General features: G+C 49.0%; 1 protein-coding gene across 1 annotated transcript in view; it reads right to left on the reverse strand.

Annotated features, from left to right (window-relative positions):
- The window catches only part of LOC147884400 (MLO-like protein 11), a 287,986-nt gene extending 277,426 nt beyond the window's left edge, over positions 1-10,560 (reverse strand). The window contains exon 1 of the mRNA XM_087398438.1: positions 10,537-10,560. The gene's annotated coding sequence lies outside the window, so the exon portion shown is untranslated. The remainder of the gene's footprint in view (positions 1-10,536) is intronic.
- Between the last annotated feature and the right edge of the window lie 2,004 nt (positions 10,561-12,564).

Below are 12,564 nucleotides of genomic sequence, written 5' to 3' on the forward strand. Positions count from 1 at the left end.
CCATAGCCTCTGTGCATCTGGCTCTCCAGATATGCCAGGCTGCTATGCTCGCTATAATCTCCCAAGAAGTATCCACAGAGGCATGTACAGCTGTAAAAGGACGGTGTGGAACCACATCCAACGAGCAGAACTCAACCCGATGACGTCGAACCGAAATGGCCCGAGAGGAGTCAAGTCCCTCATAGAAAACCTGAGGTCCTATAAGAGAAAGCCAAGCCACCGAGCCCCAAGTCATAAAAAGTGGGGAATGGGCAAAGTGACTGAAGATCCTGGCTATCCCCATCCAAATCAATCTCGCCTGTCTGCAATCCCATAAGCAATGCTGAATAGACTCCGAAGCAGAAAGGCAACGAGGGCAAGTGGGGTCGGCTCCGAATCTGGACCTCCAAAGGTTCACTGCAATCCCTCCATGAATAGAAAGCCAAAAGAAGATAGTGATCTTTCTATTCCTGTGGGATTTCCAGAGCCTCCTCCAGAAGTACCTCTGCTGATCCGCAGTAATACCAAAAGTCTCCCAATGAGGAACTCTGGAGGGTCTCCAGCCTCTACTATTGAGCTGAAATCTCCTGGCATTACTGACCGTGTAACGAAAGAAGGGGATGGTCTTCTCTCAATGCCCCGCGTCAATCCACTCCCACTCTCCGGGGTCCCACTGTAAATACCTGATGGGAACTCCTCCATAGAGCCAGAGTCTCCAAGACCCGGTGGAGAGTAACTGGGGGTCAGGGTCTAAGAACCACTCTGAATCTGATCCCTGCATCAAAAGGCCTACAACCCTGATAGGCTGAAAAGCAGACTCAAGCAAGATATCATCTGTAGATCTGAGCAATCTGCCACCATCCTGGACACTGAAAACCAAAGCATCCTCCTGTGCATCTCGGAAGGCTAAGACCTGAAGTGGAACCCCGCCTCTCGAGAAAGTACCTGCCCAAGTGGAGGAAGTGAGAGGCATATCATCTGTGTCTATCCAAGCCTCTGGAAGGGCTGTCTCAATCTGCAAGATCCTCCCTGCACTCCCTCTGAGATGTCCTGTCAACCTTGAGTTGGTTTCCTCTGGAAGCCTACGGAAAGCTTTCCAAGATCCCAAAGAAGAAGCAGGTCCCCTCTCCCACCTGGCCCACTGCATGTAGAGTGAGGCACCCAGCGGTCTGCCACGATCATCTAAAATACTGTCGTTCCACATGATGGGCTGCCTATCAATCTCTTCCCGGGAGGAAGGAGGAATCCTCCGAAGAGAGCTTCTGAAACTAGCCCAAGCTTTCAGAATGGCAACCATGAGAGGGGATGAAGGTGATCTGAGGTGTGCTGTGGTGAACATCCATCTAACACTGCTCATCCAGTCTCCTCCTGAGGAAGGTGTGCACCTCTGTATGCTGCTGATAAGAAAGTCCTTCCACGGTTCCTGTCCTGGCATAAGTCCTCGCACCACTATCTTGCAAAGTAAAGCTCTGCACTGTAAATCTGGATCAATAATATTGAGACCCCCATCCTGTGTAGGGAGGATGAGGGTCTCCCAAGCCACTCTGGCTAAGGCATCTGCTGTGCCATCAAGCCCACTCCAGAGAAAGTTCCTGATCGGTCTTCTGAGCTGAATGATGCAGTCCCTAGAACGGCACCAACATGAACAAATAAACCGGGCAGTGGCCAGGAGGACCTGGTTGACCACCACAACTCTAGAGGCAAGATCCAGCTTGGCTGAGCTCCAAAAGAGAAGCTTCCTTCTGATGCTCTCCAACACGGGAGCAAACTGCTGCGTGGTAGAAATACCCAAGCCGACCTGGCAGCCCAAATACCTGATAGGCACACCCCTCTGAACCCAAGTGAACCCTATGTCAAGCCCCCAAACTGGAGTGTCCTCATCACTGATCCAAAAGCCATTGGATTTATGCCAATTTATCTGCGCCCCTGCCGCCAAGCAAAATAAATCCAATGCTGTCCTGAAAGAAGTCAGTGTCTGTGGAGAGGCATCCAAATAAATCGCTGTGTCGTCAGCCAACTCACTGTCAAGCAGCTCCTCTTCTCTTCTGATGGGAAGTCTCAGCCCAAAGATGTCAGCTTGAGATCTAACATAGATGCTCATAGCTTCGGCCACGAATAAAAAAAGGAAAGGAGCAAGGGGGCATCCCTGACGGACTGATCTCGAAATCTGAAATCTCTCACCCCTTACCCCACCAATAAGTACCTGGCTATGGGCTGATCTGTACAAAGAGGAAACACCTCTGATCCAAACATCAGTGAATCCAAAGCGTAGAAGGGTGCCCTCCAAAAAACTCCAATCTACTCTGTCATAAGCTTTTTCAAAATCCAATAGTAGAATGGCAAGATTCTGGCCACTCTCTGCATGGCCCACTCTGAAGCTTCCCAGAAAGAAAAAATGTTATCAAAAATACTTCTGCCATGCACAAATCCCGTCTGAGTGTCATGAATAAGATCAGGGAGAAGTGGCTGCAATCGGAGGCTGATAGCCTTGGCCAGAATCTTGTAACAAGTCCCCAGAAGTGTGATAGGCCTCCACTGGGACAATAAATTTCTGCTACCTCCTTTTGGGATAAGGTGGATGAGGCCCTCTGTAAGCGACTCAGGCATCTCGCCAGAGTCCCAAATGGCCTGCATGGCTGAAGTAATATAGTCTCCAATCATATCCCAAAATGCAATGAAAAAAGACGGGGTGAGGCCATCTAAACCTGGGCACTTGCCCTTGTGAAGGGCTGAAAGTGCAGGCCTGAACTCTGTGTTGGTGAAAGGTGCGTCAAGTAGAACATGCATATCCGGATTCACCAACACTGGGATACTCTGCCAAATAGCCTGTCTAGCATCCTCTATATCGTGTGTCTCACCAGAGTCCTTATTTTGGGAGGCCTCAGAATGGGCCATGCAGAGCTGCCAGAGATCGGCCCTTCTACTCTTGAACTTTGAGAAAGCTTACGACAGAGTAGACTGGGATTTTTTAGAGGATACTCTATCTCGCTTTGGTTTTTCAGATGCATGGATTAGAATAGTATCCTCTCTCTACAGATCAGCCCATAGCCAGGTGCTCATTGGGGGGTAAGAGGGGACAGGTTTCAGATTTCCAGATCAGTCCGCTAGGGATGTCCTCTTGTCCCTTTTCTTTTTCTGTTTGTGGCAGAAGCTATGAGTATCTACATTAGATCTCAAGCTGATATTTATGGGCTGAGGCTTCCTATGCGCTAGGAAGAAGAGCTCTTGGATAGTGCATTGGTAGATGACACGGCTGTTTTTTTAGATGCCTCCCCCGGGACGCTCACTTCCTTTCAGACAGCCTTGGATTTATTTTGCACAGCTGCAGGTGCACACATTAATTGGCATAAATCCAATGGTTTTTGGATTTGCGATGATGACACCCCAAATAGGGGTAATGAGTTTGGCTTCACTTGGGTATAGAGGAGCGTCTCCGTCAAATATTTGGGCTGCCAGGTTGGGGTGGGCATATCTCCTTTACAACAGTTTGCTTCAGTCTTGGAGAGCATCAGAAGAAAGCTCCTTTTCTGGATCTCAGCCAAACTTGACTTGGCTTCCAGGGTGGTGGTGGTTAACCAGGTTCTTCTAGCCACAGCGCATGGTTTGTATGCTCTTGTTGGTGCCACTCTAGGGATTGTATCACTCAGCTTAAGAGGCCTGTATGAAACTTTTTATGGAGTGGTCTAGATGGCACATCTGATGTTATAGCCAGGGTGGCTTGGGAGACCTTGATTCTTCCTTCAAGAGAAGGGGGTTTGAATATCATCGACCCGGATTTACAATGCAGAGCTTTACTCTGCAAGGTTGTCGTGAGAGGACTTTTGCCAGGGCAAGATCCTTGGAAGGATTTCTTTATCAGATGCATACAATCTCGCATGCCCACTTCAAGAGAGGATTGGACACACAGTACCAGATGGGTTCTCACCACAGCCCACCTCAGATCTCCCTCTTCCCCTCTTATGGTTGCTATCCTGAAAGCATGGGCCAGCTTCAGGAGTACTCTTCGCAGGATTCCCCCATCCACCCGTGAAGAGATTGAAAGGAAGCCTATTATGTGGAATGACAGGATTTTGGATGAGCATGGCAGACCACTTGGAGCTTCTCCCTACATGCAGTGGCTAAGATGGGAGAGGGACCCTGCATCTATTGTGGGAGCATGGAAAGCCATCAGGAAGCTTCCTGCAGACCGACAGGCCCAGATGGTTCTTAATCTCAGAGGGAGTGCAGGGAGAGTTCGACAGATTGATGTAGCCTTGCCCTTGGAGTGGGTGGACACAGATGACATGCCTATTACTTGCTCCACTTGGATGGGGGCATTTTCCAATCAGGGAGTTCCTTTACATGTGATTGCTTTTCATGACACACATGAGGATGCCTTAGTCTTTGATGTTTCTTCGGGAGGCAGGCTGTCCAGATCCATAGACAATATCTTGTTGGAGGTACCGTTTCAGCCAGTCAGGATGGTGGGCTTCATGGAGCATGGCTCTCTTTCATAGTGGTACTTGGATCCTGACCCGCTTCTCATCGCCTTGGGCTCATGGAGGCTGTGGCTCTATGGAGGTGTCCCAATTAAGTTTTTGCAGTGGGACCCTGGGGAATGGGAAAGGATAGATGAAGGGCACCGAGAGAAGGGCATCCCCTTCTTTCGTTACACGGTTGGTAATGCCAGGAAATTCCAGCTCAGCTGTAGGGGTTGGAGGCCTACCAAAGCTCATCATTGGGAGAACTTTCAGATTTCTGCTGACTTGCATAAATTTTTTTGGCAGAGGCTTTGGAAATCCCACCGGAATAGAAAAATCACTATCTTCTTTTAGCTTTCTATTCATGGTGGGATAGCAGTAAACCAATGGAGATTCGGAGCTGACCCTTCTTGCCCTCGTTGCCTTTCTGCTTTGGAGACAATACAGCACTGCCTTTGGGATTGCAGACAAGCGAGAATCATATGGAAGGGGATTGCAAGACTTTTCAGCACTTTTGTTCACCTACCTTTCGATATGACCTGGGGATCAGTGGCTTGGCTTACTCTTTCAGGGCCCCAGGTCTTTTTTGAGAGACTTGACTCCTCGTCAGCTCTACATGTCCGATGACACCTTGTGGAGTCGTGCTCTCTAGAGGATGTTCCGGCCACTCTCTTCAGGGCTGCTCGTTCCTCGGTCGGCTCTCCATGGGAGGTCTTAGCTAGCATTGCAACATGGCACATTTGGAGCGCCAGATGCATTGAGGCTTTGGAGGGTTCTCAGGTTCAACCCTTCTCAGATCTTGGCTATTTGGGCGACCATGCAGGGATCATCTCGAGCAGCCTCCTTTAGGAGAGTTACTTTTCTTAGAGATTGGAGAGACTCTCCCTTGTTTGCTGAGACTTCTACAGGGTTGAGTTGGCATTTTCAGCCTCAGCCTTGGTTTCTTTCTACCTCATTCCTCTGAGGTGTTTTTTATTACATGCTTAGCATGTTGTATTTCGGCATAAAGCTTGCTCTAGCGAGTTTCTTTCTTACTTAATAGAAGTCTCTTATTTGCCCAAAAAAAAAAAAAAGGGGTATGCACAACCCTAAATAGTGAGGCAGGAACATCATTCGAAGAACATCATCAGCATTGTTTGATAGCTATAGCCCATGATGAGTCATGTCTCTCAAAGAAGACCTAAAGCTTGGAAAGGGGAAGCAAAACAACTGAGCCCCAAGTCATGAAGAAGGGGGAAGATGCAAAAGAACTGAAAAAATAGGTCTCGTTATTATCAGGCCTGGCGGAGTTCCAGGATGTTGGTGTATTCCTAGACCTATGAGTTGGTCATGTAGCCATGCTATAACGTGAGCCTCTGAGCATGTTGAGTCTCAAGCCATGAGAGTGCTTGGATCAACCTCTGAACACGCTCAGATTTTAGCCTCTGAGTTACATGGGGTGCACAATTTGCACATAGTGGCTCCCTACCACTATGATCTTTTAGAAGTCACCTCCAATACACCAATGATCAGCTATAGGAAGAGTTTATATTTTTTCATTAAAGAGACCTCCAAAGAAACTGGTGTGAGCAAGCAAGCTCGAAGCGGAAATACATCGTGCCGGGCATGAGGAAAATAAGTACTCTATAAGAGTAAATAGAAACTCAAAAAGAGCTGGAAAGAAACCAAGGTTGAGGCTGAAAGTGCCACCTTAACCCTATTGTAGTCTTTGAAAAAAAGGGGGAGCCCCTCCATTCCGTAAGGAATATAACCATCCTGGTAGAGGCTTCCCGAGAGGATCCTTGCATGTTCGCCCAACTCGCCATCAAAGTATGAATGGTGTCAACTCAAATACTGGCCAAAGTGTGAGAAGGGTGGACTTGAGATCCATCTAGGGCCTCTGTGCATCTGGCTCTCCAAATCTGCAAAGCCGTAATACTAGCCAGTATCTCCCAAGCAGAATCCACATCAGCATGTATTGCTTGGGAGATAGTAGCCAAGCAGAATCCACATCTGGATGTACTGGTCTACTATAGCATGAGATAAGCACATCCTCCAAAGAGCAAGGCTTGACTGAGTGTCGTCCAATGGAGACGGCCCAAGAAGCATCTTGCCGCTCATAGAAGACCTGAGGTCTTGACAAAGAGAGCCAAGCCATTGATCCCCAAGTCATGAAGAAATGAGAAGGGAAAAAAGTACTGAGGATCCTAGCAGTCCCTATCCAAATGAAGCTCGCATGCCTGCAGTCCCATAAGCAATGATGGGCGAACTCCTCCGCAGACGAGCACCTTGACTCTTTGCCCCAAACTTGGACATTGTAGTCCCATAAGCAATGATGTTTACTGCGATCCCTCCATGAATAGAAAGAAAAAAAAATGAGGTGATCATTCTAATCCTTCGGGATTTCTAGAGCCTCCTCCAAAAGACTTTCTGCAAATCTGCAAAAACTTGATAACTCTCCCAATGAGGGACTATGGAAGGTTTCTGTTTGAGGGGGGGGGGTTCCTAACACTTCTGGAAGTGTTATCGGAGGCCTAGGGCCACTAGCGTGAGGAGCAAGTAAGCGAGGGCCACTGGTGTCACCGAGGGTGCATGTAGAACGATGTTGTGAACGACGATGGTGCATGCAGAACGATGTTGTCAACGATGGAACGCATGAAAACAATGGTGTCACCGAAGTTGCGAGCGAGTGCAAGAGGTGCAAGAGTGATGCAAGGCCTAGTGAAATGAAGTTATAAGAGCGATCCCTCAACATGAACACAAGAGAACTCAAGCCACATAACACAGGGACCGTCATACCAAGTGAAGGGGGATGAAAAGGGAAATACACGGGGGATGAAGGGAAGCTACAGTTGTGAACAGAGAGGGGGAGAAGCATAGTATTCAGAGTAGAAGAGAAGTACATTAGTAGGACACCACAACGTTACACTAGGAGAACTCACCGAAGACCTCCATGTCACTCTCCTATTCCCCTCACAATCATAGAATGCCCCCCCCTCCCTCCTTTCCCCATCCCCTCCACTCTCATGGAGGGTCCCTCTCTCCCACTGAAAATATCATTTCCTCTATCCCATTGGTGGTGGCTCTCGGTCTCTTAGCCATTCCACCCCTAGGATTCTTCATGGCTTCAACCACTTCTGACTTGCCAATCTCCTCCCAGTTGGTGATATGATTACCCCATGTGCAGCTCTCTGTGCACCTCTCTGATGCCCCATGTGCACCTCTTTGTGCGCCGCTTAGCCCTCTGACTGACTCGCTACTGGTGTGCATTTATCTTCTCCATGTGAGCTCTTGGGCTGGCTGCCCTTGCACCACCATTGCACCACCATTGACATAGTTTTGATAGGTGGGCTCACGAGAGATCTCGCCGGAGTATACAAGTGACCATGGTTATCTCTATCTCTAGTTGACATAGTTGTCACCTGCTTGAAATGGTGACATTGCGGTCACCTTGTTCGCTCACCGACATAGTTGTCATCTGGCCAGCTTGCTGACATAGTCGTTACTTGGCCAGTTTGGTGACATGGTTGTCATCTGGTCAGCCGTCTGACATAGTTGTCACCCTGGTCAGCTGTCTGACATAGTTGTCACCTGGTGACATGGTTGTCATTTGGACAGATCCCTAACATAGTTGTCACCTGGTCGGACCGGTGACATGGTTGTCATCTGGACAGCAGTGGAAGGAAGGAGGTGGTGGAAAAGGCAGCACCGATGTGGATGGGAAGGGAGCTGAAACCTTCATGGTAGGTAAAGGCATGGCCGGAGTAAAAGTATCCCCGAGTGGGATAGATGTGGAGAAAGGATTAGCTAGGAACCCGGAGCTATGCATAACGGATGAGGTAGCAGCTTGTCCAGCAGAGGTTGAGTTGGGAGCAGAGGGAATCACCACTCGGGCAGAAGTGGTGGTTGATGCAGACATCGTTGCAAGAGGAGAAGCGGGGCTGCCTTGACCTTTATGAGTCCCTAAGGAGCCCTCGTCCTTCATACCCTCTTCTTTCACCTGTTCTCTGCTTTGCACTTCTTCTTCTCCGGAGTCCGGATCCGACCACCCAGGTTCCTATTGATCCAAGTCAATGAGAGTGTTGATGAAGTTACTTGCTTTGGCTCTGCTCCAACGGGCTCACTTTGTGCTTGCGTTGAGGACTTTACGAACTTCCATCGCACATAATGCTTCTTGTACCAAGTTTGGTCTGCCGGAAGTCTTTTCTCCACTCTCCTCAAGTACCTCCTAGTTCTCTTACTAGCTCCTTCAAATGTTTCATAACTACTCAGCATAAGACCTCTCTCTAGGACCCTAGAGAACCACTTCACTTGTGCTACTCAACACCAGCAGTGTCCCACCGTGATCGCCATAAACTATCTAAGGGGGGGGTTCCTAACACTTCGGGAAGTGTTACCAGAGGCCTAGGGCCACTAGTGTGAGGAGCAAGTAACCGAGGCCCACTGGTGTCACCGAGGGTGTATGTAGAACGATATTGTCAACGACGATGGTGCATGCAGAACGATGTTGTCAACGATGAAACGCATGAAAACAATGTTGTCACCGAAGGTGCAAGCAGGTGCAAGAGCTGCAAGAGTGATGCAAGGCCTCGCAAAACGAAGTTACAAGATTCATCCCTCAACATGAACACAAGAGAACTCAAGCCACATAACACAGGGACCGTTATACCAAGTGAAGGGGGATGAAGAGGGAAATACACGGGATGAAGGGAAGATACAGTTGCAAACAGAGAGGGGGAGAAGCATAGTATTCAGAGTAGAAGAGAAGTACATCAGTTCGACACCACAACGTTACACTAGGAGAGCTCACCCAAGACCACCGTGTCACTCTCCTATTCCCCTCACAATCATAGAATGCCCCCCCCTCCCTCCTTTCCCCATCCCCTTCATCCCCTCCGCTCTCGTGGAGGGTCCCTCTCTCCCACTGAAAATCTTATTTCCTCCATCCCATTGGTGGTGGCTCTCGGTCTCTTAGCCATTCCACCCCTAGGATTCTTCATGGCTTCAACCACTTCTGAATTGCCAACCTCCTCTCGGTTGGTGATATGATTACCCCATGTGCACCTCTCTGTGCACCTCTCTGTGTGCTGCTTAGCCCTTTGACCGAGTGACTGTTGGTGTGCATTTATCTTGTCCATGTGAGCTCTTGGGCTGGCTGCCCCTGCACCACCATTGACATATTTCTGGTAGGTGGGCTCACGAGAGATCTCGCCGGAGTACACAAGTGAGCATGGTTATTTCTATCTCTAGTTGACATAGTTGTCACCTGCTTGACATGGTGACAGTGCGGTCACCTTGTTCGCTCATCGACATAGTTGCCATCTGGCCAGCTCGCTGACATAGTCGTTACTTGGCCAGTTTGGTGACATGGTTGTCATCTGGTCAGCCGTCTGACATAGTTGTCACCCTGGTCAGCTGTTAGACATAGTTGTCACCCGGTGACATGGTTGTCATCTGGACAACACCCTGACATAGTTGTCACTTGGTCGGACTGGTGACATGGTTGCAATCTGGACAGCTCCTTGACATAGTTGTCACCTTGGTCAGCTGTCTGACATAGTTGTCACTTGGTGACATGGTTGTCATCTGGACAGCTCCCTGACATAGTTGTCACCTGGTCGGATCGGTGACATGGTTTGTCATTTGGACAACTCCCTGACATTGTTGTCACCTGGTCAGCTCGGCTTGAATTTGAATGCTTGAACTTGAATATCTGCAACAGTTCCCCCACCACTATCATTCACCGTCCGGGTGAATGGGGGTGAATGGATTATGCAGAGGCCAAGCTTTTCCAGAAGAGTAGTAGTACAAGGCTGGCCCAAAAGGGAAGGAGAGTACAATGTTGCAATTTTATTTATTTATTAATTACAAGAGCTCGTGGCCCCATAGCACCAAACATAATATAACAATGTTTCACCGCCTGATAGAGGAAACATTAGCTGAAATAAAAGAGAATGCAGAGTAAATCATGGCCTTACAGTGGTGGATGAAAACAACCCAAGATCAAAAGATGACACCATGCTAATCATGCCATGTAGTAGTAAGGTCCATGTACATCACTGATAAAAAGACCATACATCTCCGAAGAAAAAAGACATGTCCAGGAGCAACAGCTTACTAAATCATGAGAGCGGTAGACCAAAACTGCTATGTACCAAAGTGAGAGCTCGATCCAAGGAAACAGTAAACCAAAAACTGCTATATACAAAAGTGGGAGCGCACCAAAAGGGAGGTCAAGCCACACACCAAGGGAACCTCAAGGAGTTGCCGATCCTCCCGATCGTGTATCGTCCTACTTCTCCTCCTCAATGGTGTCCATGATATTCCTTAAGTTCTCATACTTCCCCTTATGTCGATAATAGGCCGACCGGTAATCGTCATGGCGCAATTTGAGAAGGGCAGCTTCATCTTGCAGAGAGGAAAGGTTTTGCTGCATGGATTGATGTGATGTCTCAAGGGAGGCATCGCGGGCTGTCAAGTTTGCAAGCTTTGTTTTGACCTCGCTAATCCGACTTTCAGCGGTTGCGTGCTCCGATGTATGGCGCTCCTGGAGCCTAGCATGCTCCTCTTGCAAAGCTGTAAGCTGAGATGTGAGTGTCTCTCTCTCTTTTTCCCAATCCTCCTGCTCCATGCGGTGTTGTCCTTGAAGCTCATCTCTGTTTTTGTGCCTGCCTCCTTTGCTGCAAGCTGTGACTCCCATCCCTGCTACTGTGTGCACGTGAGACACTCATACTCCAATCAAAGGTGCTACATCTGAGATTGTATGCGCTGAGTATGTCCCGTGGAATTGAGAAGCGCTGCAGCAAACTGATTGAATGTGTCGTTGAGGATCCTTTGCACCATGAGGATGGAGCGCTTTGCCCAAGCATAGCGGTCCCCGTAGCTCAACCTGTTTGCTTTTTTCGGGATCCTACCAAATTCCTCAAAAACTCTTGCCATGGCTCAATCTTCCAACTTGTCCAAATCCTCCACTAGGGCGAGGGCATCCAAACTAAGCACGCATGCAGCAACTGTAGATCTGATAGCGCCGGTGGTCAAGGCATTGCGCAATGGAATGGTCACGACCTGGTCAACATCCTCTTCTTCCACATCCACGGGAGAGCGTGTGCAGTTGAGCTCACGAAGGAGTTTGTCATAATCTTGATTTTGCGGCTCCCACTGTGCATCAATAGAGAATGATTGTCCTGAGGATGCTGCGATATAGTGATCCAGCATGTCGTTCGCTTTGAGAGGAGCACAGTCAGCTTCAAGGGGCAAGGAAGTGGCTTCTAAAACAGTGGGACCTACTCGAGGTGGAGCTGTGGCATGTGGTCCCATCCGATGTTGCCGAGGAGGAAGAACTATTGGAGTTGAGGAATTGACAATGAAGAGAGAGGGAACCTGCTGTCCTGAGAAAGAGGAAACCTGCTGTCCTGAGGAATTGACAATGAAGAGAGAGGGAACCTGCTGTCTTGAGAGAGAGGGAACCTGTTGTCTTGATGAGGGACCTAGCTGATGTCACCGCGGGGGGAGAGGAGGAGCCTGTTGTCTTGATGAGGGAGCAACCACCCCACTGAGAGGAGAGCAAAGGCCCAATGCCAACGAGAGATCAAAACCACCAGATGCCTAAGATAATGGTGCCTTGTAGGAAGAGGGTACCTCCATAGAACTAATGTGTGGCATGGAAAGTGGAACGAACTAGTCCTCGGAGGCCATGGGAGCTGCAGAACCATCATGGACCATGGGAACTGCAGAATCATCATGGATGGAGGTGGTGATGATGGGATCACTGACTGTACATATAGGATAAGGAATGCACAATGGTAGTACAGTTGCCTCGGTTCCTGATCCTGTGTCCGTGGAAAGTACGGGTAGCACCTGGCCCCCTGATTCCTCTTTGGAACATCGATCACCTACTGCTGAGACACCCCAGTAGTGGAAGAAGTGGGGGTTGTCGAAGGGAAGAGATGGTGAGCCGATGGAGGACGGGAGGGAGGGGGCGGGGCAGAGGTAGGATGCAGAGTAGGGAAGTAAGATGGAATAGTGGGGGAAATTGAAGAGGTGGAAGGAATAGTAAGTGAACAAGATGAGGGAGTGGGAGTGGCAATAGCTGTCGGAGATGTAGAGGTTGGAGGTGAAGGAAGAAGCCGTGTCGGAGGGAAAGGGC

Source organism: Dipteris shenzhenensis, chromosome 27 (genome assembly GCF_047967505.1).
Source record: "Dipteris shenzhenensis isolate YYH24624 ecotype China chromosome 27, Dip_SZ_1.0, whole genome shotgun sequence".
In the NCBI taxonomy this organism is placed as follows: Eukaryota; Viridiplantae; Streptophyta; class Polypodiopsida; order Gleicheniales; family Dipteridaceae; genus Dipteris; species Dipteris shenzhenensis.